Here is a 26,801-nt window from a genome sequence, read left to right as displayed (position 1 = left end):
AATTAGCCCAAGACAATGTACAAGGCACTTTGACTGGAATAAGCTCATTGAATCCTCACATAAAGATGCTGGGGTGAGAATAGAGATCAAAGATAGAGTGAAGGACCTGCCTGTGGTCACAGGTGAGGGGGCCTGAAATAGGGCAAGGACCAGAAGTCACCTCATTCATTTCATCATTTCAATTCACAGGCCCCCACTGCAAGCATGGTAGAGTCATGGACTATCCGTCTGAGATAGAATATCAAAAGTCTTCTACCTGTTTCCCAACTGATGTACGAGTTCTCTATAGCACTTTCTGAGCTGGCAAGCTCCTTGCTTCCCTGGAAATCCCATCCTTAAACTTTGCTCTGATTTCTAAGACATAAATTCAAGTTTTAAGTTTTCAAATTAAAAAATGTAAAAAAAAAAACTTTTTACGAACACATTTTAATTTTCCATTGTGGTTATAAAGATTCTGAGGAATGGGACATATCATATGCTGACTTCTTACTGCTGACAAGGCCTCAACCAATCTTGTACCTTCTGAATCCCTTTCAATTTGTGATATTAAACAGAAATAGTCTGAGGAGTTAGGATGAATGCAGACAAACTAGACTGACATAAAATGACACAAAGTGCTGATCCAGTATCAAGTTGATCCCCTGATCCTCAGCTCTAGATTGCTGTTGACCTCTATATAATTTATGTGTGAAATTTCTGAGGCTAAAAGGGGAGACTGCTCACAAACCTTGAACTAGTCATAAAACTAACATTCCTTGGTGGACAGTTGTTTTGAGCTTCAATTGAGGGGAAATCTCTTTTGGAAAGGTATACTTCTGGTCTTCCCATTATTACTAGATCATCACTGATATATATGTTACCACATCTGACCCATACAAGAGGACTTGAACCCCTGTTCTTCTCCAGTTCCACTGGGATGCAAGCCAGCCTCTTTGTGCACATGTGTGACTTTATAAGTGACGCCATGGATTTGACACCCTTCTGAAAAGCAGGCACTGCACATACATTTTTCATAAAACGGCTGCCATGGTGCAGTTAAAGGAGGAATAAGTCTTACCATCTTGATGACAGCCTGTGAAACTGAAACCACGCAATATAGATTTCTCTGAGAAAATGGAAACTTGTATTCTTTGACAGTGTAATTATTATGCTCTATCAAATTACTTGGCTTTTTTAAAATAGAAATCACTGAATACTTCATGCAGATATAATTTTTGCTATCAAATATCACTTTGAGGAAAGTTAATAATTTAGGAACTTTTATATTTTAAAATGGCAAATCCAATAGATGGATGAGATGCCATAGTCAGATAGTCTTCCCACTCTGAAAGTTTTGTGTGATTGCTTCAGCCTTAAGCAGGATTCCAGAGAAAACAAGGGAGATTGCACATTAAGGAGACTCTGCTTAGAAGATGTGGAAGTCTGAGTGTCAACAACAGTATTGGAAATAATTTAAGAGGGTGTTGGGACTTTTATTTAGAAGAGAGACATTTCCTCTCCAGCAGTAGTCTCTTTTATTTTATGACATTTAAACTTAAAGCAAAGGTCTCATTTTTGCGAAGTGTATCATCTTTGAGTTACCAGTGAATGCATTTTTTAAAAAAATAAATTTATTTATTTATTTTTGGTTGTGTTAGGTCTTTGTTGCTGCACACGGGTTTTTTTTCTCTAGTTGCGGCGAGCAGGGGCTACTCTTCGTTGCGGTGTGCGGGCTTCTCATTGCGGTGGCTTCTCTTGTTGCAGAGCACAGGCTCTAGGCGTGCGGGCTCAGTAGTTGTGATGCGCGGGCTTCAGTAGTTGTGGCGCATGGGCTTAGTTGCTCTGAGGCATGTGGGATCTTCCCGGACCAGGGCTGAACCCATGTCCCCTGCATTGGCAGGCAGATTCTCAACCACTGCACCACCAGAGAAGCCTGTGAATGCATTTTTATTCTTATGACAGTGATTGTAGTAATAATGATCATTTTAACTGGCATTTACTAAATGATTAATATATGCCTGGCACTCTTCTAGGTTCTTTACACATACTCTCTTGTTTAAATTCCTTAACAGTGTAAGATAGGTATGGCATTACCCCATTTTCCAGAAATGGAAGTGAAAGTTCAGCAATATTAAATTTCCCAATGTCATACAACGAATAAGTATCCTAGTGTGAATTTGTACTCGGACAGTCTGAGTCAGGACCAATCATTGTAATCATGACACTTTAATGCTTTCCTGTAACAGCTATCACTGACTGAATACTTGCTCTTGAACACATGGTAAGCTTTTTTCACTTGGTAAGCACATTAGATACGTCTTCTTGATTCTAACTTTATAGATGAGGAAACTAAGGTTTTTGGTGATTAAGCCATGTGTCCTCAGTCACTCTGCTAATATGAATTAATTTTTAAACATACTTCAATCTCAGTCTTAGAAGTTAGACAGTGTTAAATTTTAGTTTTTAACATCAACGTTATCCTGTTTCCTTTTTGAATTTTTATTTCCCATTCATCTCAGGAGGAACACAGCTTTTGCAGAATGACTTGTTGAACACAAGTAGAGAGAGACTTTCATACTCCAAGATAATGAAGGAGATAATAAAATATATTTGGTAGAAAAAGAAATCTTTATCTGGATTTTTTCAACCTTGATTTTTAAGGGTTGAAAAAATATACACTCAAATCTAATTGCATGGGTTTGACATGTAGAGGGAAATGCTATATACATTTCATCATCAAGTTGTCACTCGCGACTACATCTTTTTCCAAGGATGAAGATTAAAATTTGTTAATGCTGGATTGACTATGTTAATGCTTTTTTTTGTGATCTCTACACAACTGGAAGCACCCACTATCTAGGAGACATGTATAAAGAGAGGATTTGTTTGTTTTTTCATGTGTATTTGTGATAATGATACTTTGGCTCTTGTGTCTTGCGTAAAATGCCTTGAAATATTTTATATAAGTTTTTCATTAACCCTCACTGTACTCAGTACATAGATATTATATCAATTTTATCGAGGCACAGAAATGTGGGAGACAATTGTGAGACATTAGCATCAAATCCATGGCATGATGGGGATGATTTATGATTCATCCTAGTGGAGGTGGGTCTGTGAGAAGACGGAGTAGGAAACAACACCCAAGAAACTCTAGTATCTGATGAGCTCTCAGCAATAACTAACTTTCACAAGTCCCAGTGGTCCTTTCGTTAGTTAATTTCTCAATGCATTTCCACATAAGAAAATATTGTGATTCTTTTTCCTACCCTACTTCCTAGACTGGAATGTAGGTCTTCCACAGAATAGCAGTATGGTGAGGTATGGAGTGGTTGTCTCTTTTCTTAGTGACCCTAAAATTTTCAGTCAAATCTCAAACCATTTCCAGGTAGACTCTTAGGCACCTTTAGTTAGACTCACCATACTTGTTGTCCTCATAGGATTTTTGCAATGGTGTCTTATTCATGAATAGTTGTTAGTTGATCATCTTATTAGGAGGGGTGAAGTCAGGAATGACCTATGTCACCATCGTGGTGATGTCACTTCTTCTTTGTCTTTACAGAAACCAAGCCTTGTTGAGATTTTTTTTTTTTTTTCAAAATCATGCTTCAGTTTGAAGCTGTTTTTTCCAATCCACTTTTTTCCTTTTTCAGGTTTCAGACCTGCATCGTGGTTTGAAAGTTATCTTTGCCTACCCCTGTTTTCTTTCTTTTTACCTCTCCCAAATTCTAGGGCAATTTTGAATCTTTTTAGCCATATGGGGTGGAGAGTGTTAAAGTGGACATTGCAGATGTGTCTAAGTCCCAGTCTATCTACTCTCAGAACTCCCCAAACCCTTTACCTTTTAGGGTGACTTAACAGAACCTATCACAGTAGATTGCTTCAATAATACATCTCCATAGAGAGAACTGGATAGCAGAATCTATGGACATCTAAAGCTTAGGGTAGAAACCAAGAAATCTCCAATTCCTAGCCACGTTCCAAGGCAGTCCTTCAATTACTGAAGGGATTTGATCGCTAAGCATAATAACAACTATCTCTGTCCAATTTGCCTTGTCAGTCTGAGAACAAAAGAGCTATAAGGGACTGAAGATACAGCCCCTTCCCTTTCTTAGTCAAGGTTATCAGGGATGACACTAATGAAAGACTGGCATCTGCAGAGCACTGTAAGGCAGAGGAGATGCCTGATTCTCTGCTGGGGAATTTGAGACAGAGGCCAGCATGAATTATCAGGGATGTTCAGCTGCTAAACATGAGGCAGCCTCATGTGCATCTCACCATAGGAAAAACTCTAATAACTCCACACTGATGCACACTGACCACACTGCTATTTGAGCAGAAAAATCAGACAACAATTAAAAAAAAAAAAAAAGTGCTGTCTCATTTTGGTGCCATGTCAGTTTGCAACCACAATATATTGAAAAATCAGTTTTCTACTTGATACCAATGACCTTTGCATCTAACCGTGGTTAATCACTACTATTCCTGGCACCACCACATAGTCTGGCCAAACCTGTTCCCCTGCTTTGCCTCACATGGGCCATTTTTGTCCTTATTTCTTCCCTAGGTTGCTGTGAGCCATGTAATGTCCCTCTCTTCATCACCAGTCTTTCATACCCAGTCTATTCCCTAAATTCATTGCAGCCTCTGGCACTCCATGCAGAATTATTTGCCTCCCCTTGGACTCCTCCCATTTTACAAAATACAACAAAGCTTTCCTTATCTACTTAGCAACATTAATTACCTACTGACTAGTTCCTTTCTCCTTTTCCTCAAGTGCTATCTCTTCTCCTTAACTAGACTATTAGCTCTTTGAGGAGAGTCCCTGTGTTATATGATTCTTTAATCTTGTTATGATATCTAATGCAGAACTTCTGGCATGGTGGGCTCAATTAATATTTGTTGGTTGATTTGTATGACCTTTGTATAAATGTATTCAGCAACATTTTAGGAGATTATGGCTTCTAGTACAACACAATTAAATTCGTGTTTTGTTGGATCTACAGAACTCAGGATTTCAAAGATAGAAGAGATTAGGGATCCATTATCTAACTTCCTTGCTTTTCAAGGGAATAACCTGAAGCCCAGAGAGTGAAGTAAGTTAATTAAGATTATGCAGCAGACTTTGATGTAGTGCATTTGTGTTAATTATCTTGATTGTGGTAATCATTTCATAATGTATACATGTATTATACCATCATGTTGCATGGTCTCAATGTCAGTAGCTGCAGGAGGAGAAATGGCTAACACATAATGCTTCTGTGCAAACCAGATGCAGGTCAGTGGTCAAGCAAGGGAGTTTTAAGCTGTACAGTGCTCCACCCACACAAAGCACTGTGATAATTGTTACAGGGAATGGTAATAGTAATGTCCATACAATATCATCCAAAAATGCACTCAAGTCCACCAAAATTTCTCCGTCTTAAATATGTGTCCAAACTTTGTTCCTGATAGTCACAAAAATGTTTAAGACTAGGTTATACCTTTGAAAGATTCTGAAATATTCTAGGAATACTTTGTTCAGAATTATACAACATACATATAAAACACAAATGATAGTTGTCAGAATACCAGTAGCTTATCCATGGAGACCATCTACCAACCCTCCTTCCATCACTAATGTGACTGTGGGCAGGGGGCGGGTACCCTAGTGTGCTATAGGTGTGGGGGTAAATTAGGACTTAGCTGAACACAATTCTAGTATAAACAGACTTTCCATGTTTAGATTTGTTACTCTAATGCATTAGGTATCATTACCATCACTATCTTTGAGGCTGAGATGGGTGCCTCTAAGGATGCAACAGTTTTCTATAGCTATCTAACAAATTGCCATCAATTTAGTGGCTTAAAATTATAGACAGTTATTTATTGTCTCACAGTTTCTGTGGGTCAGAAGTACAGGCACAGGTTATCTGGGTCCTTTTGTCAGAGTCTCAAAAGCTTAAATAAATGTTTTAGTAAAGCTGAATTTTCACCTGAGGATCAGGATCCTCTTTCAACCCCATTCAGGTTGACAGAGTTCAGTTTCTTGTGACTCTAGGACTGAGGAGATCTTTTTTTTTTTTTTTTGCTAGCTATTGGCCAGGGGTCATTCTTAGCTCTTAGAAGCCACTCTCAGGTCCTAGTCATGTGGCCATCTCATAATATGGTAGCATTCTTCCTCAGAGCCAGCAGGAGAGTCTCTCTAATCTGCTACAAGATCTGATGTAACATGACCTAATCAAGGTATAATTATAGCCAGACGTCCCATCCACACTCAAAGGGAGGAGATTATGGGGAGGGTGCATGAGGAAGCAGGAATTTTGGGGCCTATTTCAGAATCCTTCCTACCACCAAGGGCTTTTATCCTGATGTGCCATGGATATAATCATAACTTAAAGAAGGTAAACATCCTCAGCAAACTAGGAAAATCAATTATCAGATCTATCCATCCCCTTGTTGTTTCAGCCCCACGGGTGTAGATATATAGTGAAAATTGCTTTTCCCCAGGAGTCAAAATGCCAGAAAGCCTTGTAATTTTGACTTCAGAAGTCCCCAACAATCTGAGCAAGGCAAAATTATTTAAACCTCCTTGGTCTCAGTTTTCTCATTAAACACCAAGAGCTAATACATCTTTTTCCTTCTCACAAAAAATGTTGAGAAGAAAATGAAAAGTGAGCTAATCAAAGTGATAATGAACTTGGAAAGTTTAAAAAGGATGAAACAGTATATAATTATAAAATATAGAGAGAAACAAACCAACACTTTTATAAAGTCTTTAATTTGGTCCAGATATTCTTTTAAGCACTTTACATAAAAAGTATATTATTGACTAGTTATAACAATTAAGAAAGATGAAATTTAATAGGAATTTATCCATATGGCCATTCACATTGTAAAACTAAAATGTCAGCACTTTTCACCTCTTGCATGAACCTCTCCTTCTCAGTCACAGGAACGGAAGTAGAAATGTTGTTGCCAAGGCTTATATGATATGTAGGAAAAGTAGGGTAGACTGTTCTACCTCTAAAGGGACTTGAATGAGTAGTTTCTGATCTCTGTAGTCCTCATCAGAATGGACTGTGCAAAAGTATCTACATCGTCTCTCTGACTTCAGCTTCAACATCCAGGGTGGGCCCCTCCGATTGGCAGAGCTCAGGTCACATGTCTGCCACTTACCTGTAGACGAATCACGGAGCATGAGTATCTTGCATTCTTATCTTCTAGAGAGAGAGACAAACTGCCTCGTACCAACACTCATGCGTTAAAGGAATTTGCCAAAGATAGGAAACGGATACAAATGTTGGGTAGTGAAGAAGCGGTACATGTTTACACAGCCAAGAACTAAAATCTTTAACACATTTTATTCCCAGGACCTAGCACAGTGTCTGGTGCATAAATGACCCTCACAGAATGTACAGTGAGTGAATGAAAGACAGAAATATGAATACTTTTTTTACTCCAGTTATTAAAAATGTGTCCCAAGAAATGATGAATACCATATATATAATTGACTGTTTACAGAGTAGAAGAGGAGAATATGTACTTCACCTTCAATGTTGATACCAAGGATGATGATAGTCTTCATAAAACATACACTTTGAGGGCTTCAGAGCCAATTATTACTAGTATCAACATCTCCATCTTAATTAGAAGCCACTGAGAGAGCCAATCTTTTATTAATTCATCCATTCTTTCCATTTATTTTGAAATTCCTTTTATTTATTCATGCTATGACTTTAATGCATATTTTGTATTCTTTATTACTTTGTTAATTAAAATGGTGAACATAAACAGACACTAAACCTGCCCAAATGCAGTATACAGTGGAGTCCTGGAGAAAAACAGTAATCTTTCTAAAAGGAAATTAATAAGCAATTACTGGGCTTCCCTGGTGGTGCAGTGGTTAAGAATCTGCCTGCCAACGCAGGGAACATGAGCCCTGGCCCGGGAAGATCCCACATGCCACGGGGCAACTAAGTCCGTGAGCCACAACTACTGAGCCTATGTGCCACAACTACTGAAGCCCGCGTGCCTAGAGCCCTTGCTCTGCAACAAGAGAAGCCACGACAATGAGAAGCCTGCACACCACAATGAAGAGTAGCCCCCTCTCACTGCAACTAGAGAAAGCCTGTGCAGCAATGAAGACACAACACAGCCGAAAATAAAAACAAATAAATAAATAAAATTTTTAAAAAATAAGCAATTACTGCCATCTTATATGCTTTCAAAGAGAGCAGCTGGTGAGGAGAGAGTATATAATGAAAGATATGACCTAAACAAAGGGTTCAAAGAGAGGCTTCTTTGAAGAAGTAATGGTTGAACTCAGATTAAAAGAATTAATAGAAAATAACCAACTAAAGTGGGCAGAGGCAAAACCTATACAAATACCTCAGAAGGGCAGAAAAATAGTATTCTTCATGTTAAGTATCTTTACTTGTATCCAAAGGACAAGGGGGCTCCTTAGAGGGTTTGAATCAGAAGAGAGCTTCCTCTGCCATAGTCAAATTTGGGATTAGCGAACTTAATCATTCTTGTACTATGAAGAATGATTGCAGAGTACAAGAGTACAATAGGAGACCAGCTAGCAGACTAGTTCAGATGAGAGATGAATGGGGGCTTTGACAAAGAAGATGGTGGAGTTGAGGAGATGCAAACACTTGATGACAAACTGAGGGCTAAGGGGCACATGGGAAGAGGAGGAGAAGTAGGAAGGACAAACACCAGCTTTGTCTTAGTCCCATTACAACTCTGTGCTGCACAAGGATGTTAGGGAAAATCCAGCCACAGTAGATTTCCTTGAAAACCGTCATGTGCTCCTATTGAAAATTAGCACATAAATCCATAAACCAATTCTAATTAGTCTTTTTATTTTTTGCCAATAAAACTTGAAACTTTCATTTGACCCAGTAAAACTCTTAATAGCCCTTTTTTATTTCCCTTCTTTTAAAAGCCATTTTTATGTGTTCAAAGTAAAATAATTACTCACTAGTGAAAAATGTATTCCTAATTCCACAATTACTTTATTAAAAATCGCCAGTTTAAAATGCTTAAAGTCTGAGATTGGTCCAGGAAATAAATTATTTAATACATATTGCAATTTTCTTTCAAAAAATTACTTAGGGGTTGTGGAGAAAAGGAGTTGGGCTGAGAAGCTCCAAGGTATAATTTTCGATCTGATCTCCTTGGCACAAATCAAGCTGCACTGTTTGCCATGAAATGAGGTTGGAGTCCTGGTTTCTTGTGGAGTGTGAGTATGCATATATCCTGTGTGTATTCACGTGTGTGTGTGTGTGTGTGTGTGTGTGTGTGTGCTGTCATGGTTCGTTATGAGCAAGGTGTCTTTCACCAGCAAGAAGCCCATTTTTAGTCTCAGTGGTCCAAAGTTGAATTAAGTGTCTATGTGGTGAATCCCCTCCCACCCCCAGCACTGAAAGTTTCCTCTCCATGTCTCTGTCCTAGCACCTGACATGCATGTTTGAAAGCTAATACTTCCTACATAGGTGACATAGAATACTTTAGTCAGCTATTAATGACCCAAGGGGAGTGTAATTATCAAATTATCTGTATTTTCCAACAAGTGAGAATAAATACTCAGTGTTAATGGAAACTTTGATGGAGGGCAGGTTGGAATCATACACTGGGACCTGGACACTTCTGAGCACCTGATGAACAAAGGCAGAGCCCTGGGAACTACTAGGGAGGGATTTGGGAAACAGATAACCATAGACCAATTTTGCCAGTTGGCCAAATCTGCATATTTCTGGGTACCAGTTCTGCCTCCTAAATGAATCACACATTAATATTAGATTTTTTGCTCATGTAGAAAGTCTTCTCCAAGGCTTAGCTTTGCTTACCTCACTTCACAGGAATATGGCTTTCTTATAGCTCAGGCATGGGGCCAAACTCTGAGGTACTGTCTATAGAGTGGCAAAATTAGGAAGTTTTAGAAAATTCCCAAATAATTCTCCAGTCCAAATGTCCCCTTAGATTTACTGGACTTTTCTAGAGAAATTGCACTACTCACATTAGACGAATTAGGTTACACTGGAGGGGCCTGGGGTGGACTTTGTTCTTTCAGTTCTCTTTTTCTCCATTTACTTTCTCCTCGTGACCCTCTTTTGCTCTCTCTCAGTTATTCTCTTGACTCTGATACATGATAATCTAAACATGGCAATATTGTCTCTTTTTTCACTCTGCTTACTTCTATTCATCCTTCTGGCCTCAGTATAAATGCTGTTTTCTCTGGAAAGTTCTCTATCCTCTCAGCAACCCACCCCACTAGCCTCCCATTACGCAGACTACATTTTATATTATCTCATTTAATAATAGTATTTATTCTGCACTTAATTGCTGATCTGCTTGTGTAAAAATGTCAGCTGGGGACAGTCTCACCTCTTGAAATCTGGATAAAATTGGGTTGAACCTCTCGGTGCTATGGCCTAAGAAAATATCCCTCCACAGGCTGGCTGCTAATTACAAAGGTGAGGTGAGGGGGTTGTGAGTGGGCAGTTATTCTCCTGGCTTAGAGCTGGTGAGAAAGTGAGCGATAACTGTCCTGTACTACCTGGGCCCAGAGTTGAAACTCATACCAGGGCTCAGTATTAACAACAGCAGAACAGCAAGAATAATTAGAAGAATTTATGTGTCTATCATGTATTATTGAAGACTTTTTGAGAGAGAGTTTCTGGGAATGGCTCAAGGGAAAGCATATTTCTGTTCATCTCTTGCTTCTCCAGCTGGTCTAAGAAACTCAAATTGATCACTTTTATTATTTAGAGCATCTTTTTCCCTGTGAAACCTGGCCATCAGATAGCACTTGGGCAATTAGAGTGGGGTTGGGGAGGTTCAACTTCTACCTGGAATCCTTATCCAAATTTTATCCAACAAATTTCTCGCTGCAAGAGAAATCCTAGAGTTGCTCATAAATTAATACAGTTTTCTCCAACTCATTCCACTTGCTTATTTTCCTCATTAGATTATAGCTTACATGGGAAGAGGGATAGTGTTCACCTTATTTATATCTGTCTTCCCAGAAGAATGTCTGGCATGTGGAAGTAGCTAAAATGAATTTGGTGAGGGAATAAAAGAATGGGAGAGACACTATCCACACGTGGAAATGACTGAAATGATTGAAGCCTTTGACATTCCAGTCTCCTAGTCAAGGAACCATTCAATTAAGATTTAGTAAGTCCCTTTTTGCTATTAGAGTGAAATATGAATATTTGGGGCATATAAGTTATGTCTTTGTTCTGAAAAAAGCATGGTGACAAAGATAAATGAACACATCTGTAATAATTAGCAATTGGTAAGGAAGCATATGTTTGCAGTTGTCTATAAGACAGAATAAATTCAATGAAGTAGAGAGTGGAAAGGTGGTTGCCAGGGGCTGGGGTGAGGAGGAGGAAATGGGGAGGCGTTCAAAGCTATAAAGTTGCAGTTACAGAAGGTGACAAAGTTCTCGTGATATGCTCTACAACATAGTGCATATAGTTAACAATATTATTGCACACTTAAATTTTGATAAGTGGATAGATCTTATATTAAGTGTTCTGACCATTATAAATAAAAATATTTCAGAGAACATACTTTGGTGCTGGCTGGAATATTTGAGTGAACTTTTATGGAAAAGTAGGAACTTTTAAAAAATTTATATATTGAAGTATAGTTGATTTACAATGTTGTGTTAGTTTCAGGTATACAACAAAGTGATTCAGTTATACATACATATATATCTATTTTTCTCAGATTCTTTTCCCTTATAGGTTATTACAATATTGAGTATAGTTCCCTGTGCTATATAGTAGGTCCTTGTTGGTTATCTATTTTATATACAGTAGTGTGTGTATGTTAATCCCAAACTCCTAACTTATGCCTCCTCCCCCTTTTCCCTTTGGTAACCATAAGTTTGTTTTCTATATCTGTGGGTCTGTTTTGTATATAAGTTCATTTGTATCATGTTTTTTTAGATTCCGCATATAAGTGATATCATACGATATTTGTATTTCTCTGTCTGGCTTACTTCACTTAGTATGACAATCTCTAGGTCCATCCATTTTGCTGCAAATGGCATTATTTCATTCTTTTTTATGGCTGAGTAATATTCTGTTGTATAAATATATCTTCCTTATCCATTCATCTGTCGGACACTTAGGTTGCTTCCATGTCTTGGCTATTGTAAATAGTGCTGCAATTTACAATGTGCTGCAAGAACACTAGGGTACATGTATCTCTTTTGAAGTATGGTTTTCTCCAGATATATGCCCAGGAGTGGGATTTCAGGATCATCTGGTAGCTCTATTTTTAGTTTTGTAAGGAACTTTCATACTGTTTTCCATAGTGGCTGTTTGATCAGGTTCTTGAAAGATGGGTAGGATTTGGACCAGAAGTGTGGGTAGGGTGGGCTGCTCTCCCACATGGAGGGTATCAGGAGTCAGAATAGTGCCATTGAAGTGAGCTTGGAATATATACTTGACAAGTAGAGGAATTTAGCCTGGGTGGAAGGGTGTGTATGGCAGGGAAGAGTAAGTCTGAGATCAGACATGTAGCCTGTGCTTGGAGGTACCAGGGAAAGCCAGGTGGAGACATTTGAGCTCCATACTTGTAAGTAGTAAAAGCCACTGTAGGATTGTGAGCAGAGAAGTGACTTGATTGGTGTTTACTTCACGTACTTATTATGTGTCAGACTCTTACATATTAATCATTTTCACCTTATAACTACCCAGTGGGTTGAGACATGTTTATAGTTTACAGATAAATAATCTGAGACTCAGAGAGGCTGATTAAATTCCCCAAGGACACACATCAAGCTACTCGCAGAGTTTAGATCCATTCCTGATCCTCAAACTCCACATTTGGGCTCTTTCCGTTTCATCTTCCTGATTGTAGAAGGGAGATGACAGACAGAAGATTATGAGGAGATACAATTTTGAGACAGAAGAATGGTGGTGTCCTGAGGTGTCCCTCTTATTTCTGAAAGGGAGGGAAACCTGGTCAGCAGGTAGGGGAAGAAACTCTTAGTAAATGAAGAGTCCAGACAGCAAATACTGAGAAATACCTCAGGCTCTTGGTGTAGTCTGAACAAATGAGGCCCCAGAGGCAGCCGAAGCACCCAGAAGAGAACAGCCTATGGGGGCCTTTTTGGAATTCTTGCAGCATATCCCTTCTCTGGGCTGTGAATTGTGTCCCAGAGACACAGCAGGGGTTGTCAAGATGGGAAATGAATATCGTGTCCTCAGACTCTGTGAGCAAATGCCACTTCGTCATTCCAGTCAGTCACCAATGACCTTCTTAAGTATATGTCCATTTGGGGGTTTCTTGATTTTTGCTGGGCCTCTAACCAGTCTGTGGGAACAAGAGTGTAGTTGTAAAGGCAGAGAGCCTGCAAGGTGAGGGAAGAAGAAGAAGAAGAAGAAGAAAAAAAGAAACAGGCTGTGCACAAAATATCTGTGACCAGTGACCTGATTCAGGTGTTTATATGGACAAACAACAGGGAGCCATCTCTGGAAGCCAGACATTGCTATAAGGTCCTGAGGAGAGTGTTGAGGGCTTCAGTAGGTCAGGCTTCCCCTTGGATTCAGGTAAGTGGTCCCTAAACCACTCAGAGCAGAAGTTGGACACTGCCTCTGGATGCTCACCAGCCAACCATAGCTTTTGTTGACAATCCTATGAAGGTGAGTCCCTTCAGTACTTCCAGAGGAATTGCCCATCCCTGGTTTATCCTGTATGTGAAAGTCCCCCCTGCCCTGACGTCAGCTGAGCCCTCACCTGGAGATGAGAAGCTGTCCTTGTTACATGTCTGTAGGGCAGTATCATTGTTTGTCCAATCCCAGATAATATTATCATAAAAGGTATAGATGCTAAAAATAGAGAATGTGAGCCTTATAGTAATTCAGGGTGTGGGTTTGAGATGACCCCAAGGGAGATGAATATTCCCATTACAGATATTAAATAGAGTTTTCATGTGTAGAGTGCTTTAAGGAAGCAAGCCCTGAGATTACATTATTAAGAATTCTATTAACAGTGCTCCAAGATAATTTTTATTCTCATCATTCTACGGATGAGATATAGAATGCAAAATTCTACAAATGCAAAGTTAATAAGCTAAGGTAACAAAAAAGTAGATGTATATCGTGAAACTTGATTTAAGTTGGTCTCCAATATTTCATGCTCTTTCTGTTGCAACACAAAATAAGCCACCATTCATTGGAATACTAAGTAACTGACATATGGTGTCGTGGAACAGAGTTTTCGGTTTAAAGGCAGGGATACTGGTTGAATCGAATATGTCCAAATTTCAGCACAGGCTCTGAAAGTTGTTAAGTCTTGGGTTACATAATTGATGTGTGCTTGACTGTTGTCATTTCTCCTCTGCTGTTTGAAGGTACATGTAGCAATGCAGTTCTGGTGCTGATTCCAGTACTCCTCATCTGACCTTGAGTGAATTATTTTTTCTTTCTGGGTTTTACTGATACCATACATGAAAGGTTTATTTGATGTATAGTATGCATTTAAAACCCAGATAAACAGTTAGTTTGGAGGTTGGAGAGTATCTCTTCCAGGTAACCTAAAATCCTCACTGGTTAAAAAGAAAACGCAGGCATAAATGCATAGAAACTATGCAAATAGACAACAAAAGAAATGTAAAATTTTATATGAACTCATCTCTTTTGAGAGAGCACTACTTTCAGAAGATGCTGAGGTGAAAAAGTAACTGTAAGAGAAAGACATAGCAGTAGTGACCACAGCTCTAAATGGGTTGGGTTATTACTGGTAGCACATGCTTAATTAAAAGATTGTTAATGAAAGCTTCCCTTTGAAATATAGCCTGAATACTGCAGAGTTTTATTTTTTAATTGGCCTTTATTCTGAGGCATTGTGATATCTAATAAGTTGAACGTTCACATAGTAAGTATAGTAAATTGAAACCTGCAGTGACCAAAACCTCAGCAGTTATGTTGTTGCCCTGTGGTGCAATTACCCCACAGCACGATATAATGGAATATCAAAGCTCTTAGAATACAGGAAGCTCAGAAGTAGATGAATAGAAATGCAATCAGTTCTGTTAACACAAATTAATTTAGATAAATGCAAGGCTTTCTTTGCCATTAATGGTAACCTTCAATTATGCTGGAACCTGCGTTTACAATAAGTGGGCTGCAAACAGTTAAGGCTAAGGAGCAAAGAAATTTTAGACTCTGGACACTGAGCACCACTGTGACTTCAAGTCTGGGTTGTAATTGGAACCCATTCAGAAAATGGCAGATCCAATTTTTTTTAAACATGCAGGAAGTTTCTTAGGATCTTTGAGACATAGCTCCTTGAGAAAGCCTGGGAGCAAAGACTATCTTATTGGAGAAGTTAGTGCCCCAAAAGCTATGAGTTAGTGTTGGAAAACTGAAGTTTTATAGAATGAGGATTCATAGGAGTATAAATTGAATAACCATTTTGAGAAGGTGTCTGGTAAGCCCTAATAAAGTCGAATATATGTACACCTTATGGCTCAGCCATTCCACTCCTAGGGCTATTCCCAAGGGAAACCTGCTTACTTGTGTAATCTAAAACGTGTAAGAGTGTACATAGCAGCATTATGTTAAAAGTAAACTGGGAGGCAAAACCCAAATTTCTATCAATATAAAATATATAAATGAAATATGCTATATGTTTGCAATAAAATACTATTGAACAGTTAAGAGAAATGCATTAGAATCTCTCAAGTAAAAGTAACCTGCAGAAGGAAAAATATAATAATTTTGTAAACATAAAAACCACACTGCATAGGTTTTAGGGATCGATTTATAAGTAGTAAATATGAAACGCACATGAATGCTAACGTGAAGTTCAGTATGTGGTTACCTCTGAAAAAGTTTGTAAATAATTAAAAAAATAAAATTAGAATCCATCTACTTATCCATATGCCCATTTCTTCATATATGCAATAAATATTTACAGAGCTTCTTTCTTATCCTACTATCTCTTCTAAGGGTTAAAAGACCAACAAAAGAAGAATATGATATAGTCCTTGTCCTCGAAAGACTTATAACTTAATTGAAGGCTCACAGGGGAATTTAGACCATAGGGTCAACATTTAATAGTGGAGAAAAATGTCTAAAATGAAGACACAGCTTGAATCAAAATATACACAAAGCCTGACTCCCAGAGTATGGATAAGGATGGGGGAAATAATGTGTTCGGGGGAAAACCCAACTCTGAAAGCACAGAGTATAAATCCCCTCATTGGATTCTTCATTTTTCTTTCCAGGATGTAGTGAAATCCATTGATTTGACAGATGATCCTAGTCAAGTCCAGTTTTTCAAAAACTTATTACAATAGCCTGAAGTTCTGAACAAGGGTGTTTTTTGTTCCATGGTGTGTGTACTGTTTTTTTTTTAAATGTGTGATGACTCTCCTTATAAAGCATGACTAGTTAAAGGGGTCATAATGTATTAGTCATTTTGTATTTGGAGAGCACAGTCCTTTTCAAAAAGTCCTTTATTAAGAAACACAGTGGAACAGAATGGAACAGATTCTCCCCGTCAAGAGAAAACAAGGGATGTATTCTGGGGAGATTCACTGTCATTCTTGACAATATGTGTGTCAGACTGTGTGGGGGATATTAAGGGACAGGTTAGGTTAGATCACCTGGAAGGACCTTTTGCAGATCTGAGACTCTGTAGCTTCAGCTTTCAAAAATGAGAACTGTCTTTAAATATTACCATATATTTCTTAAAATCTACTACGGTGGTGTCATTTTTAGTGTCTGCCATCCCTTGTTTAAGCTGTATTATCATCATTAATTTTAGTTTAGTTATTGCTTGGATGACCTTGAAAATAACAAGCTTGATGCAATTACTTCATTTATTTGTCCTAAAATTATCTCTTAAAATTCACAGGGGACTCCATAGGTCTCGTATTTTAGAAATTAATTCAAAACAAGACTGATTTCTTCTCATCTGAATTTTTTATCATTTGTAGTTTTAAACACAGTTCTTCATTCTGCCTTTATTTTTCTAGGATAAGAAGCTATTTAATGTGAGCCCAGTTTACACATTTTATTTTTAATATACTTATAAGTAAGACATGGCAGCACCTATTGAATTCATTTTCCAAATAAGAAAACCAACAACACATGGAGAGGTTAATTTGTCTAGAATATCATGATGAACAGACACAATCTGAGGAGGGTAGTTTTCAACCTCATGTTCTTTTCTGCTACCTGAACTTAAAATGTAGGAAAGATTTATAGAAACACTCACATACACCCCTCTGAGAGTGGGTAGAGAGAAAGAGGCTATATACTAATTATTATACCTGTTTTTTTTCTCCTAAAGTAGGGAAAGAGTGGGTAGAGAAGAGCTATCTCATAATGAGGATTTATACATTCTGTTACATAATTGGGCAATCTCATATTGTAGCAACACCATACATAGTTTTTTTTGTTTGTTTTTAATGTAAAACTTTATTTTTTAAGAGCAGTTTTGGGTTCACAGCAGAATTGAGGGGAAAGTACAGAGATTTCCCATATGCCTTACTGTCCTCACACATGCAGAGCCTCCCCCATTATCAACATCCCCCACCAGAGGGAAACATTTGTTACAGGTGATGAACCTGCATCAACAATGTTATCACCCAAAGTTCATAGTTTATATTAAGGTTCGCTCTTGGTATTGTGCATTCTTTTGGTTTGATCAAAAGTATAACATGTAACCATCATTACATTATCATACAGAATATTTTCACTGCCCTAAAACTCCTCTAACACTGTATTTTTTGGTTTGTCTTCATTGAGGTATAGTTGATTTATAATATTATATTAGTTTCTGGTGTACAACTTGGTGATTCAAAAATTTTAGATTATATTCCAAATATACTTGTTATGAAATAATGGCTATATTCCTTGTGCTGTATAATATTTCCTTGTAGCCTATTATTTTATACGTAGTAGTTTGTACCTCTTAATCCCCTATCCTTATCGTGCCCTCCCCCTTTCCCCACTGGTAACCAATAGCTTGTTCTCTATATCTGTAACTCTTCTTCTTTTTTGTTATATTCATTAGTTTATTTTTTAGATTCCACATATAAGTGATAACATATAGTATTTATCTTTCTCTGTCTGACTTATTTCAATAAATATAATACCCTCCAGGTCCATCCAAGTTGTTGTAAATGGCAAAATTTACTACCAACGGCATTTTTCACAGAACTAGAACAAAATATTTCACAATTTGTATGGAAACACAAAAGACCCCGAATAGCCAAAGCAATCTTAAGAAAGAAAAACGGACCTGGAGGAATCAGGTTCCCAGACTTCAGACTATACTACAAAGCTACAGTAATCAAGACATTATGGTACTGGCACAAAAACACAAATATATATCAATGGAACAGGATAGAAAGCCCAGAGATAAACCCACACACATATGGTCACCTTATCTTTGATATAGGAGGCAAGAATATACAATGGAGAAAAGACAGTCTCTTCAATAAGTGGTGCTGGGAAAACTGAACAGCTACATGTAGAAGAATGAAATTAGAACACTCCCTAACACCATACACAAAAATAAACTCAAAATGGATTAAAGAACAGACACTATAAAACTCTTAGAGGAAAACATAGGCAGAACACTCTATGACATAAATCACAGCAAGATCCTTTTTGACCCAACTCCTAGAGAAATGTAAGTAAAAAGAAAAATAAACAAATGGGACCTAATGAAACTTAAAAGCTTTTGCACAGCAAAGGAAACCATCGACAAGATGAAAAGACAACCCTTGGAATGGGAGAAAATATTTGCAAATGAAGCAACTGACAAAGGATTAATCTCCCAAATATACAAGCAGCTCATGCAGCTCAATATCAAAAAAAACAAAAAACCCAATCCAGACTCCCCATTGCAAGAGCACCGGAATCACAACTAACTGCTGAACAATCATCGACAGGAAGACACTAGAATTCACCAAAAAAGATACCCCACATCCAGAGACAAACGAGAAGCCACAATGAGATGGTAGGAGGGGTGCAATCAAAATAAAATCAAATCCCGTAACTGCTGGGTGGGTGACCCACAAACTGGAGAAAACTTATACCACAGAAGTCCACCCACTGGCGTGAAGGTTCTGAGCCCCGCATCAGGCTTCCCAACCTGGGGGTCTGGCAACGGGAGGAGGAATTCCTAGAGAATCAGACTTTGAAGGCTAGTGGGATTTGACTGCAGGACTTCAACAGGACTGGGGGAAACACAGCCTCCACTCTTGGAGGGCACACACAAAGTAGTGTGCACATCGGGGCCCAGGGGAAGGAGCAGTGACCCCATAGAAGACTGAACCAGACCTACCTGCTAGTGTTGGAGGGTATCCTGCAGAGGCAGGGGGTGGCTGTGTCTCACCCTGAGGACAAGGACAGTGGCAGCAGAAGTTCTGGGAAGTACTCCTTGGTGTGAGCCCTCCCAGAGTCTGCCATTAGTGCCACCAAACAGCTCGGCTAAGCTCCTGTGTTGGGTCACCTCAGGCCAAACAACCAATAGGGAGGGAGCCAGCCCCACACATCAGCATACAAGTGGATTAAACTTTTACTGAGCTCTGCCCACCAGAGAAACACCCAGCTCTACCCACCACCAGTCCCTCCCATCAGGAAACTTGCACAAGCCTCTTAGATAGCCTCATCCACCAGAGGGCAGATAGCAGAAGCAAGAAGAACTACGATCCTGTAGCCTGTGGAACAAAAAACACATTCACAGAAAGACAGACAAGATGAAAAGGCAGAGGGCTATATACCAGATGATGGAAAAAGATAAAACCCCAGAAAAACAACTAAATGAAGTGGAGATAGGCTACCTTCCAAAAAAAGAATTCAGAATAATGATAGTGAAGATGATCCAGGACCTCAGAAAAAGAATGGAGGCAAAGATAGAGAAGATGCAAGAAATGTTTAACAAATGCCTGGAAGAATTAAAGAACAAACAAACAGAGAAGAACAATACAATAACTGAAATGAAAAATACACTAGAAGGAATCAATAGCAGAATAACTGAGGCAGAAGAACAGATAAGTGACCTGGAAGACAGAATGGTGGAATTCACTGCTGTGGAACACAATAAAGAAAAAAGAATGAAAACAAATGAAGACAGCCTAAGAGACCTCTGGGGCAACATTAAACACAACAACATTCACATTATAGGGGTCCCAGAAGGAGAAGAGAGAAAGGACCCAAGAAAATATTTGAAGAGATTATAGTCAAAAACTTCCCTAACATGGGAAAGGAAATAGCTACCCAACTCCAGGAAGTGCAGAGAGTTCCATACAGGATAAACCCAAGGAGAAACATGCCAAGGCACATAGTAATCAAATTGGCAAAAATTAAAGACAAAGAAAAATTATTGAAAGCAGCAAGGGAAAAGCAACAAATAACATGTAAGGGAACTCCCGTAAGGTTAACAGCTGATTTCTCAGCAGAATCTACAAGCCAGAAGGGAGTGGCATGAAATATTTAAAGTGATGAAAGGGAAGAACCTACAAACAAGATTACTCTACCTGGCAAGGATCTCATTCAGATTCGATGGAGAAATCAAAAGCTTTACAGACAAGCAAAAGCTAAGAGAATTCAGCACCAGCAAACCAGCTCTACAACAAATGCTAAAGGAACTTCTCTAAGTGGGACACACAAGAGAAGAAAAGGACCTACAAAAACAAACCCAAAACAATTAAGAAAATTGTCACAGGAACATACATATCAATAATTACCTTAAACGTGAATGGATTAAATGCTCCAACCAAAAGACACAGGCTTGCTGAATGGATACAAAAACAAGACCCATATATATGCTGTCTACAAGAGACCCACTTCAGACCTAGGGACACATACAGACTGAAAGTGAGGGGATGGGAAAAGATATTCCTTGCAAATGGAAATCAAAAGAAAGCTGGCGTAGCAATACTCATATCAGATAAAATAGACTTTAAAGAATGTTACAAGAGACAAGGAAGGACACTACATAATGATCAAGGGATCAATCCAAGAAGAAGATATAACAATTATAAATATATATGCACCCAACATAGGAGCACCTCAATACATAAGGCAACTGCTAACAGCTCTAAAAGAGGAAATCAACAGTAACACAATAATAGTGGGGGACTTTAACACCTCACTTACACCAATGGACAGATCATCCAAACAGAAAATTAATAAGGAAATACAAGCTTTAAATGACACAATAGACCAGATAGATTTAATTGATATTTATAGGACATTCCATCCAAAAACAGCAGATTACACTTTCTTCTCAAGTGCGCACGGAACATTCTCCAGGAAAGATCACATCTTGGGTCACAAATCAAGCCTCAGTAAATTTAAGAAAATTGAAATCATATCAAGCATCTTTTCTGACCACAATGCTATGAGATGAGAAATCAGTTATAGGGGGAAAAAACGTAAAAAACACAAACACATGGAGGCTAAACAATACATTACTAAATAACCAAGCAATCACTGAAGAAATCAAAGAGGAAATCAGAAAATACGTAGAGACAAATGACAATGAAAACATAATGATCCAAAACTTATGGGATGCAGCAAAAGCAGTTCTAAGAGGGAAGTTTACAGCAATATAATCCTACCTCAAGAAACAACAAACATCTCAAATTAACAATGTAACCTTATACCTAAAGTAACTAGAGAAAGAAGAACAAACAAAACCCAAAGTTGGAAAAAAATCATAAAGATCAGAGCAGAAATAAATGAAATAGAAACAAAGAAAACAATAGCAAAGGTCAATAAAACTAAAAGCTGGTTCTTTGAGGAGTTAAAATTGATAAACCATGAGCCAAACTCATCAAGAAAAAGAGGGAGAGGACTCAAATAAATAAAATTAGAAATGAAAAAGGAGTAGTTACAACAGACACCACAGAAATACAAAGCCTCCTAAGAGACTACTGCAAGCAACTCTATGCCAGTAAAATGGACAACCTGTAAGAAATGGACACATTCTTAGAAAGGTATAAACTTCCAAGACTGAACCACGAAGAAATAGAAAATACGAACAGACCAATCACAAGTAATGAAATTGAAACTGTGATTAAAAATCTTCCAACAAACAGAAGTCCAGGACCAGATGGCTTCACAGGTGAATTCTATCAAACATTTAGAGAAGAGCTAACACCCATCCTTCTCAAACTCTTCCAAAAATTGCAGAGGAAAGAACACTCTCAAACTCATTCTATGAAGCCACCATCACCCTGATACCAAAACCAGACAAAGATACTACAAAAAAAGAAAATTACAGACCAGTATCACTGATGAATATAGATGCAAAAATCCTCAACAAAATACTAGCAAACAAAATCCAACAATACATTAAAGGATCATACACCATGATCAAGTGGGATTTATACCACAGATGCAAAGATTCTTCAATATATGCAAATCACTCAATGTGATACACCATATTAACAAATTGAAGAATAAAAACCATATGATCAGCTCAATATATGCAGAAAAAGCTTTTGACAAAATTCAACACCGATTTATGATAAAAACTCTCCAGAAAGTGGGCATAGAGGGAACCTACCTCAACATAATAAAGGCCATATACAACAAACTCACAGCAAACATCATTCTCAATCGTGAAAAACTGAAAGGATTTGCTCTAACATCAGGAACAAGACAAGGATGTCCACTCTCACCACTATTATTCAACACAGGTTGGAAGTTGTAGCCAAGGCAATCAGAGAAGAAAAAGAACTAAAAGGAATACAAACTGGATAAGAAGAAGTAAAACTGTCACTGTTTGCAGATGACATGATACTATACATATAGAATCCTAAAGATGCCACCAGACAACTTCTAGAGCTACTCAATGAATTTGATAAAGTTGCAGGATACAAAATTAATGCACAGAAATCTCTTGCATTCCTATACACTAATGATGAAAAATCTGAAAAAGAAATTAAGGAAAGAGTCCCATTTCCCATTGCAACAAAAAGAATAAAATACCTATGAATAAACCTACCTAGGGAGACAAAAAACCTGTATGCAGAAAACTATAAGACACTGATGAAAGACATTAAAGATGATACCAACAGATAGAGAGATATACCATGTTCTTGGATTGGAAGAATCAATATTGTGAAAATGACTATACTACCCAAAGCAATCTACAGATTCAATGCAATCCCTATCAAATTACCAATGCCATTTTTTACAGAACTAGAACAAAAAAATCTTAAAATTTTTATGGAGACACAAAAGACCCCAAAGAGCCAAAGCGGTCTTGAGGGAAAAAATGGGGCTGGAGGAATCAGACTCCCTGACTTCAGACTATACTACAAAGCTACAGTAATCAAGACAATAGGGTACTGGCACAAAAACAGAAATATAGATCAATGGAACAAGATAGAAAGCCCAGAGATAAACTCACACACCTATGGTCAACTAATCTATGACAAAGGAGGCAAGGATATACAATGGAGAAAAGACAGTCTCTTCAATAAGTGGTGCTGGGAAAACTGGACAGCTACTTGTCAAAGAATTAAATTAGAACACTCCCTAACACCATACACAAATATCAATTGAAAATGGATTCGAATCTTTGATAAAGGAGGCAAGCATATACAGTGGAGAAAAGACAGCCTCTTCAATAAGTGGTGCTGGGAAAACTGGACAGCTACATGTCAAAGAATGAAATTAGAACACTCCCTAACACCATACACAAAAATAAACTCAAAATGGATTAAAGACCTAAATGTAAGGCCAGACACTATCAAACTCTTAGAGGAAAACATAGGCAGAACACTCTATGACATAAATCACAGCAAGATCCTTTTTGACCCAACTCCTAGAGAAATGGAAATAAAAACACAAATAAACAAATGGGACCTAATGAAACTTAAATCTTTTGCACAGCAAAGGAAACCATAAACAAGACCAAAAGACAACCCTCAGAATGTGAGAAAATATTTTCAAATGAAGCAACTGACAAAGGATTAATCTCCAAGATTTACAAGCAGCTCATGCAGCTCAATAACAAAAAAACAAACAACCCAATCCAAAAATGGGCAGAAGACCTAAATAGACATTTCTCCAAAGAAGATATACAGATTGCCAACAGACACATGAAAGAATGCTCAACATCATTAATCATTAGAGAAATGCAAATCAAAACTACAATGAGATATCATCTCACACCAGTAGGAATGGCCATCATCAAAAAATCTAGAAACAATAAATGCTGGAGAGGGTGTGGAGAAAAGGGAAGCCTCTTGCACTATTGGTGGGAATGTAAATTGATACAGCCACTATGGAGAACAGTATGGAGGTTCCTTAAAAAACTAAAAATAGAATTACCATATGACCCAGCAATCCCACTACTGGGCATATACCCACAGAAAACCATAATTCAAAAAGAGTCATGTACCAAAATGTTCATTGCAGCTCTATTTACAATAGCCAGGACATGGAAGCAACGTAAGTGTCCATCATCGGCTGAATGGATAAAGAAGATGTGGCACATATATACAATGGAATATTACTCAGCCATAGAAAGAAATGAAATGGAGGTATTTGTAGTGAGGTGGATGGAGTTAGAGTCTGTCATACAGAGTGAAGTAAGTCAGAAAGAGAAAAACAAATACAGTATGCTAACACATATATATGGAATCTAAGAAAAAAAAAAAAAGGTCATGAAGAACCTAGTGGCAAGAGGGGAATAAAGACACAGACCTACTAGAGAATGGACTTGAGGGTATGGGGAGGGGGAGGGGTAAGATGTGACAGGGTGAGAGAGTGGCATGGACATATATACACTACCAAATGTAAAATAGATAGCTAGTGGGAAGCAGCCACATAGCACAGGGAGACCAGCTCAGTGCTTTGTGACCACCTAGAGGGGTGGGATAGGGAGGGTGGGAGGGAGGGAGAGGCAAGAGGGAAGAGATATGGGAACATATGTATATGTATAACTGATTCACTGTGTTATAAAGCAGAAACTAACACACCATTGTAAAGCAATTATACTCCAATAAAGATGTTAAAAAAAAAAATGGATTTGAGACCTAAATGTAAGAGCAGACACTATAAAACTCTTAGAGGAAAACATAGGAAGAACACTCTTTGACATAAATCACAGCAAGATCTTTTTTGATCCACCTCCTAGAGTAATGGAAATAAAAACAAAAATAAACAAATGGGACCTAATGAAACGTAAAAGTTTTTGCACAGCAAAGGAATCTACAAAGAAGACGAAATAACAGCCCTCAGAATGGGAGAAAATATTTGCAAACGAATCAATGGAGAAACAGCTCATGCAGCTCAATATTAAAAAAAACACACACCCAATCCAAAAATGGGCAGAAGACCTAAATAGACATTTCTCCAAAGAAGACATACAGATGGCCAAGAAGCACATGAAAAGCTGCTCAACATCACTAATTATTAGAGAAATCCAAATCAAAACTACAATGAGGTATCACCTCACACTAGTCAGAATGGTCATCATCAAAAAATCTACAAACAAACGCTGGAGAGGGTGTGGAGAAAAGGGAAGCCTCTTGCACTGTTGGTGGAAATGTAAATTGATACAGCCACTATGGAGAACAGTATGGAGGTTCCTAAAAAACTAAAAATAGAATTACCATATGACCCAGCAATCCCACTACTGGGCATATACCCAGAAAAAAACATAATTCAAAAAGAGACGTGCACCCCAATGTTCATTGCAGCACTATTTACAATAGCCAGGTCATGGAAGCAACCTAAATGCCCATCAACAGATGAATGGTTAAAGATGATGTGGTATAGACATATACAATGGAATATTACTCAGCCATAAAAAGGAACGAAGTTGGGTCATTTGTAGAGATGTGGATGGATGTAGGGACTGTCATATAGAGTGAAGTCAGAAAGAGAAAAACAAATATTGTATATTAATGCATATATGTGGAACCTAGAAAAATGGTACAGATGAACCGGTTTGCAGGGCAGAAATTGAGACACAGATGTAGAGAACAAAAGTGTCAACCCCAAGGGGGGAAAGTGGTGTGTGTGGGGGGGGTGGTGGTGGTGTGATGAATTGGGAGATTGAGATTGACATGTCTACACTAATATGTATAAAATGGATAACTAATAAGAACCTGCTGTGTAAAAAAATAAATAAAATAAAATTCAAAAATTCAAAAAAAAAAAAAAAACCCAATCCAAAAATGGGTGGAAGACCTAAACACACATTTCTCCAAAGAAGATATACAGATTGCCAACAAACACATGAAAGTATGCTCAGCATCACTAATCATTAGAGAAATGCAAATCAAAACTACAAAGAGGTATCACCTCACACTAGTCAGAATGGTCATCACCAAGAAATCTACAAACAATAAATGCTGGAGAGGGTGTGGAGAAAAGGGAACCCTCTTGCACTGTTGGTGGGAATGTAAATTGATACAGCCACTATGGAGAACAGTATGGAAGTCCCTTAAAAAACTAACAATAGAACTACCGTATGACCCAGCAATCCGACTACTGTGCATATACCCTGAAAAACCATAATTCAAAAGGACACATGTACCACAATGTTCATTGCAGCACTATTTACAATAGCCAGGACATGGAAGCAACCTAAGTGTCCATAGACAAATGAATGGATAAAGAAGATGTGGCACATACATACAATGGAATATTAGTCAGCCATAAAAAGAAACAAAATTGAGTTATTTGTAGTGAGGTAGATGGACGTTGAGTCTGTCATACAGAGTGAAGAAAATCAGAAAAAGAAAAACAAATACCATATGCTAATACATATATACGGAATCTAAAAAAAAAATGGTTCTGATGAACCTAGCAGCAGGACAGGAA

The 26,801-nt window shown here is 38.0% G+C and overlaps 1 long non-coding RNA gene across 2 annotated transcripts in view; it reads right to left on the bottom strand.

Annotated features, from left to right (window-relative positions):
* Nucleotides 1-26,801, bottom strand: part of LOC132350506 (uncharacterized) — a 608,613-nt gene that overhangs the window by 4,944 nt on the left and 576,868 nt on the right. Inside the window, exon 9 of one of the 2 annotated variants that reach the window (XR_009497937.1) lies at nucleotides 6,806-7,137. The exons of the other annotated variant lie outside the window; for it this stretch is intronic. This is a non-coding gene — a long non-coding RNA (uncharacterized LOC132350506). Of the gene's footprint in view, nucleotides 1-6,805; nucleotides 7,138-26,801 lie in introns of those variants that run through there. 2 annotated transcript variants of the gene reach the window in all.

This window comes from Balaenoptera ricei, chromosome 16, assembly GCF_028023285.1.
Source record: "Balaenoptera ricei isolate mBalRic1 chromosome 16, mBalRic1.hap2, whole genome shotgun sequence".
Classification (NCBI taxonomy): domain Eukaryota; kingdom Metazoa; phylum Chordata; class Mammalia; order Artiodactyla; family Balaenopteridae; genus Balaenoptera; species Balaenoptera ricei.
This window is presented reverse-complemented; position numbering and strand designations above follow the sequence as displayed.